The sequence below is a fragment of the Callorhinchus milii genome, unplaced genomic scaffold, assembly GCF_018977255.1.
Source record: "Callorhinchus milii isolate IMCB2004 unplaced genomic scaffold, IMCB_Cmil_1.0 Scaffold21, whole genome shotgun sequence".
Classification (NCBI taxonomy): Eukaryota; Metazoa; Chordata; class Chondrichthyes; order Chimaeriformes; family Callorhinchidae; genus Callorhinchus; species Callorhinchus milii.
Window position 1 is genome coordinate 8,564,057 of NW_024704762.1, and position 7,758 is coordinate 8,571,814.

Sequence of the window (7,758 nt, forward strand, 5' to 3'; positions counted from 1 at the left end):
TTTGGGGAGTGAGCAGGTCGGATAAGGACGTCAAAACTCCAGGTGTCAAACCGAGTTGGGGCCAGGTGTACAAGTCGGTTGAGAAGGAATGACGTGGGATGTTGTGTTGACCTTTCATTTGAAATGATGTCCATCCCAAGCACTGGGTTAGTTCACCGTCTGGCACTGCACCCTGGGACCGTGATTCTAGCCTCCTTCACACAGTCGGGCATCAATCTTAATGAGCTACAGCCAACAATAAATGGGCATCAGTCCCCAAGGGCATTGTTAATGTCCATTAGTGGAAGGCCAGCTGTTGTGTATATAGGCCTTAATGGCTAAATGATTCACAAATTGGAACAAAAAAGTGTGTGTTTTGAAGGAAGTAAATGCAGAGAGGAGGTAGACACGTTTCCTTAAGAATGAATTCAAATCTGTTGGGGGGCAGAGTGCCGTCTCGGTGTGCTTCGAGGGAAGGAACACGACCCTTAGCCTGGTGGGAAGGTTTGTGGATTGGATCATTGATTTAAGTAGAGTAGAAATCTGTGGTTCAAGCCTTAAGTTGGGCCTTGTCTGTAACTGGGTCTGTGTGTGTGGAATGGAGCCCCAGTCTGTAGCGAGACTTTGTGTAGTATTGAGTCTAATAACTGACCCAGAGAAAACTAGATCGATTATTTTGTATGGGAGATGGAGTGTGGGGTGGAGTAATTCTTCCAGGAATTGGTTTAATAGTTTTCTGAGTCATTATATGTTTTTAAGTATCTTTTTCTTTTCAGTGGTCACTCAAGAAACATGGTCCTGTTATTATTAATAATAATAATAATAAATGCAAGGATTATTACTAAAAGGCACCACCAGCTCCCGAGACGTGCATTTGCGTGTAGACCAATGCATGTGCCGTGACCCTCAAGTCGACATCACTCAAACAGCAATTAAACACAGGCTTATATTTTCAAAGGTGTCGCACGCGAGAGAGAGCGAGCGAGAGAGAGAGAAAACGTTTCTTCTTTCCCCTACTTTCTTTTTGACCTTCGCCAACAATTAAACAGGTAGCTGCTCGACAAGCTGGAATGGAATTGAGGTTGCGTCCTTGCCTTGAGCTTTTTTTTTTTCCCTTTTGAAAGAATTCCCTTTGGTGGCTGATGACTTAAGGGTCATTAACCCCAGATGGAAATTTCCTCCGGCTTATAATAAGAGGCATCGGAGAGGATAATGAAACCGGCGTATCTTCTCCAGCAGGTGGGAGAGAGGGGCGCGGAATAAAACCTTTGGGGGTCATCAGCTATTTCTGAGAGAGTGTGCGTGACTCACAAAAGGTTGCTTTGTCGGTAGTTTATTCTGCGTTGAGGAAAAATGTGTGTGTGTGTGTGTGTGTTTGATTCGATGGCTTCGGTTTGTTCTTTAAATAGAATCTGCTGGCGTGCTGGGAGTTACAAGGGTTCAAATCGTGCAGTTAAAAAACACAAGGTTGGCACTAAAATTGCCTCCGAGGCCCCAAATTCTACATGGTCTTCACCTCGAGATCTATGATCTCAGATCAAAAAAGAATTTCACTCTGAAACTGGACCCCAGTTCGTTTTTTTCTCTTACAAAACAGTTTCGGAATTTTTTTTTTTCAAATCCTGCCCAATTTTCCAATTGGAAGACTATGCCCATCATCATAATAATAATAATAAATGATAATAATAATCCTTGCATTTGATACCACGTCTTCGAGACATCTCAAAGCGCTTCACAGAATACACTGCAAAGTGGACTCGCTGACTATTTTGTGGGTGAAACGCAGCAATTAGTTAATGCTAAGATCAAGAGGAATTTCAGGTCTACTGTCTGGAGGGAGATGAACCCACAGGCACCTGGTTAGGCGCAGCCCAGATCAGGAAATAAGACTAACTTGTGAGATGAGGAGGGGGAAATTAAACTCCTTCCCTTGTGTTAATATCCTACTTTCTAATCTATCTCACGAAGAAGCAACTTCAATCTTAATACCCTGTGCTGTTCACAGAGAGCAACAATGAATTATGCTAATCCAGCCTCATTTACATGTGCACATTCGTTTAATTAAAAGATAGATTTTACCCTGTAATTAAAAGGGAGGGAAAAAAAAAGTAATTATCATTATGTATTTTAATGTGACTTTCCCACGTAAGACATTTCTCTGCAGCTGAGACCAGAAAAACAGTCTCTTCGTACAGACAGTTGGGGGTTAAACTGCCCTTTCCAATTCAGGGGGTTTCTGCCCAGTGTCCCAGACAATTTTGCCCCCCACCCAAATTCACCTTAAAAAAAAATCGCCAGATTAAATTTGCTCTTCACATTGTCGTTTACGTGATTCACATTACAACAACAGCAAGATTACATTTGTATAGCGCCTTTCACGGCGGGAGGACGTCCCAAGGCGCTGATTAGCTGCATACACCAATCAACGTTTTATAAATGTATATAAACAGTTGATTCAGTGACCAACTTCTTGAGGGATTATCACCCCCGGAAAATGATCTGCCAATCGATTAACAATGGGTTTCTGCTTACTGACAGTTGGACAGAGGCGTGTGGCGTACGGACACTTACCCAAGCTTTCACCCTGCCCGGGAATCAAGCCGATCTTCTTAAGGAAATCGATTTTCTTAAGGAACCCATTGTGTGCGGCCCTGTACCGAATACAAAAAGTACTGGGTTTTATCATGTCTTGTGCCAAATCTCCCAAAGCTCTTTACAAGCTACTACTGTGAGTGTATTGACTGTTTATATAGGCAGGTGTAGTGGCTTTTATACCACAAAGCACCCACAAACAGCCATGATATAAATGACGAATTAATTTGGACAATTGTTGGTCAGGACCCAGGGGAAACTCCTTTTTCTTTTTCAATAGGGCCATTTAACATCTCCCTGAAGAAATAGCAAACATGATCTTTTATCCAAACCTCTCATTGGAAAGCAGGCACCTCCAACAATGAGGCAATAAATATGCAGTCAATTTATTTTGCGGTGTATTCTGTGAAGGGCTTTGAGACGTCTCAACGAAGTGATAAAGCGCTATATCAAATGGAAGGATATTATTATGACTTTACCCCATCCCTAACTGCGCTGGAGTGTCAGTTCGGTTTACCTAGCAGTAAGTAGGAACCTGGTTGTTAGTCAATTGGTGGATCGCGTTCCGGGGGTAATAAACCATCCCCCCCAAAAATTTAAAAAATTGGTTACTCAATCCACGACTGTTTGTAATGTGCTGTGAGCTCAATTCCTGATGTGGAATGTACAAGGTTCCAAACCAATGGTGAGTGAGAGCTACCACTGAGCCAAAATATCTCACACACACACACACACACACACATCGGAAGCGTGGCATGAGGCAGTCGGCAATGGAAGGGGTTTGTATCAGCAGTCTTGCCTCTCCCCAGGCTGCCTAAGGAGTCTGCCTGGAGGTGCCTTTCACGCCTGCCATTGAGGGTCACCAGCTTCTAGCCGAGAGAGTCCAGAAGCTGAGCTCAACATGTTTAACTGCTATTAAGCTCGGTGTGATGAACCCGTTTGAGTGTCGCGACTATACCGTTGCTATAGAAGCAGGTATGATTCTGCCCTGTTTTGCCATCAGTTTTTTTTTTGTTGTTGTTGCATTGAGAAGAAATCTGTGCCGTGGACTATTTCAGCATCTCCGGGCTCACTTATGCAATAAATTACAAATAAGCCGTGCTCTTAAGAGCTGAGTGCACTCCCATCTGTCCAGCACCAGACGCTCACGTCTCTCTCTATTACGTTTCACCCTCAGAGTAATCAGAGGAAAGCCCGTTTAACCCCTTAAGCGTCATTTAACTCTCGAAGCGCCAACCTTTCTTTGAACACTGCCATTATTAATAATACTCCTTGCGTTTGATACAGTGCCTCATCGCATCGTTGAGACATCTCAAAGCGCTTCACAGGATACACTGTAAAGTGAATTGACTATATTTTGTAGGTAAAACAACATATGAATCACCATGTTGCATATCACTGTGTTTGGGCCTAAGTGTTGTCCCTGTTCTTTTGTGTACCGTGCGTTATAAAATTATGGTGACTTGTGAAAGGGTGAGTAACTAGTGAATCTTGGGTGTGTGTTTTGCCTAAGCCTCTGGACCACAAGTGGATAGAGATGGAAGAAAAGGATGGAGGAGAATAATAAGGACGGAATAATAAACAGGAGCTAAATAGTTAAACACGTTTCCCCGGGGCTCTTCTGATGCCTGACTTGTGCAGCCTTCTACATGTTTTTGATGAATCGTTAGATTTAAAGCTCGACTGATTCAATCAGAAATCGATGATGAGGAAATCGCACACCAGGGTGGAGGAGAGAGACTGCCATCAATAGAGAAATCACCAGGATCGCCCTCTGATGTCACCTGGAAGCTGGGAGGCTTCCCCTTGAAGTGGAGCAAGATGAAAGGCATCAAAGTGTCACTTATAACTGCAGGGTGTTTATCCGTTTAAAGGTCTGCATCCTTAAAATAGGACCTGGTTCGATTCCCGGGCAGGGCGAAACCTTAGGCAAGTTTCCTTACTCCACACGCTTCTGTTTTCCCGAGCAGTGAGTAGGGATCCAGTTGTTAGTCGATTGGGGGTAATGATTGCTTCCTTAAAAAAAATGCAAAAAAGACTAATTTGGTCACTCAGAGTGTTTGTGGGACTCTGCTGTGTGCAATTGGCTGCCGCATTTTGCCCACAAAAACAATATACCATCAATTCACTTTGAGGTATGTTCTGTAAAGCGCTTTGAGACGTCTCAACGACGTGATAAGGTGCTATATCAAATGCAAGGATTATTATATTTGTTCGAAGAGATCCAATTGAATTAAATTACTCGACGAGGACTAGGTTCAAGAGGTTCAAGGTTTTGTGGTGAATCTAAAAGTAATTCCTTTTCACCGTTGTCTTCTAATCCCTTGCTGAGGGAACTTTACAAAGACCGCGAGAGTAAACAACAGAACCAGACTTTCAAAGGGTTATTTTCTGAACATTTTCCAAGCCGTCTAGAAATCTGATCCACATGTCCCAGATTAATGAGGGTAAAGTTCCATTCTCCCTTGGTCTGCTCTAATTAAAATCCTAAATATTCTCACAGTGTAAAAGCATTTCCTAATGAAGAACTGGCCAAACAGCCACATGTTCTACTTAACAGACCTGCACAGTTACTGACCTGGTGCTCCAGATTTCTGTGGTGTAAGAGCTTCCATTTGTTTCTCAAGGAGCAGGTCAAGATGGAGCGATGTACAAGGCAATTTAAAGCCACATTAAGACCAGGGTGCCGGGAAAATAAGGAAGACTATCTTCATTATATAGGAGATCAAGGAAAGGAATACTAATAATTTTGCCACTCAATCCACAACTGTTTGTGGCAATGCTGCTGCGCACAATTGGCTGCCACGTTTCGCCCACAAAATATATACAGTCAATTCACTTTACAGTATACTCTGTGAAGCACTTTGAGACGTCGTGAAGACGTGATAAGGTGCTATATCAAATGCAAAAATGATTAGGATTATTATTCCTGGGTGGTTGAGTACATCCTTTCTTTGTCAGATTAACAAGATACGTGACTAAGAGCAAACAATGACTTGTCAATACCATCTGGTACGTCAGCTATTGGCTGATGCCATGTCTGGCTCAGTTGGCATTGCTCGCTTGTGGTTTGGAAGGACTGTGGTTTGTGGATTCAAGCCCCATGGCTGGACGTCAGCCCAAAGTTGACCCTCCAGGAACGCAGTGTAGCAAGTGCTGCATTGGCTGAGGTTGTTGCGCTTACTGTGAGATCTTTAACCAAGCCTGCTTGTTTTTAGATGGACATTAAAGATCCTTTGATAATATTCCAAAAGAGAAGGATTTTCTCCTGTTATCTTGGACGGAGGTTTCCCACCAACAGTCGTGGGTTGAGTAACCAATTATTTACTTTTTTAGAAAGTAAATCCACCTGGAAAGCGATCCACCAATTGACTAGCAGCCGGGTTCCTACTTACTGCTAAGGTAAACAGAGGAGTGTGGAGTAAAGAAACTCGCCTACCGTTTCACCCTGCTTGAGCATCAAACCTGGGTCCTCTCGCTTGTTGGGCGAGCACACTACAGGTGTTCTGACATAGGACCCCCAAAAAGTGCAAGTTCTTTGTTTGGAGCGGGACTGGCATGAGAACAGGCCGGGATTTCTGGAATCCCACAATGTCACATTCATCCGTCATAATGACAATGGAGAGAAATCAATACAGTGCGTCTGGAATCAAGATCGACACAGGGCAGTTTAAATTCAAACTGAAGGGTCGTCTGCAGAAGAGATCATTGATCAGTGTTCTGCTTCTGGCTGTGACAGTGGAGAGTGTTTCTCGATCACTGACGTTTGACAAACAACAAGACTGTGGGTTATCTGGTCACTCGATCCACAAATGCAAGGATTATTATTTTTATTATTTATCCAGGCTTGTGGCATTGCACAGTTTGGAAAGTTGATGACATGGGGAGAACCATTCTGGACACTGGCGCTATTTTCAGAGATAACCAGAGTGCGAAAGATTATAATAGCTCCATCTTGGCAATTTCCTGTCAGCAGGATCTTCCTTTGTATATAATAATAATAATAATCTTTGCATTTGATATAGTGCCTTATCACATTGTTGAGACGTCTCAAAGCGCTTCACAGAATATACCGTAAAGTGTAGTGACCGTGGGTTTTGTGGGCGATAGGAATTATTTAGGAAATGGGCTTGATGTTCAAATTCCATTTCCCTCGCACCAAAAAAACTCTCAGCACGTTGTTCAGTGAAAGCTTGATGTGTGGGGGGAGAAAAAGGTTTATTTAAAAAAATAAGCCAAGGCAGAGAGAGAGAGAGACTGAAAATCACGGCTCTGTAGACACTGACTGGAGACTACACAGAATAAATTTAGACACCAATAAAATTGATGTGAATTAATGGCATTAATTGGATTGGTTCTGTGGCTCCCAACATGAATTCACTTGACACTAACGGTCTCCGGGAAGAGATTTGTAGTGAAGTTTGCAAAGCAAAAATGAAAGGAGAGATTAATGGTTCGTCGAGAAGCTTTTTCCAAGGAGCTGCTACGAGTGAGACAGAGTGACAGGTCCTGGCGATGTGTAGAACAGAAGCAGATGCTGGTTAATGGAGGCCGTGGAGGTGATGAGGCAGATGAACTGGTTTAGGGAACAGAAAGCCATCAGCAAATTACAACCAGATGGTGATGTCCACTTTCAGGGTGAGAAAACATCTTTCGGTTTCCGGAAACAGGTCGTGGTGTCTGTTGGTTGCTGCAAGTGCCGACTGTGGGGTTAGCTCTGAGCTCTTGCCATCTCGTCTCAAGCCCCCATGAGATGTTCCCCACCTACCTGAAGGGCCCTATATCAAATGCCAGGATTATTATTATTATAAACTCGCCTTTGTTTTATTACTGTTATGTTCATTGGTACTCTAAACTTTGCTCTTTGATTCTTCTGTAAATTCCAAGCTCTGCTCTGCCTCCCTGTGTCTTTGCTGAGCTGAGCTCACAACTCATCGCTGAATCTCCTATGCGTTCTTCCCCATGACGTTCAAGACTGGAACTCTTGAACATCGTGGGAAGGAGCTATAACCTACAGGCTTTTAAATCCCAGATTGCCGCCACCCAACACCACATCTTGATTTATTTAGTCCTATTTTTCCTGCGTTTCGCCCACAAAATACACAGTCGATTCAGTTTGCGGTATATTCTGTGAAGTGCTTTGAGACGTCTCAACTATGTGATAAGGCGCTATATCAAATGCAAGGA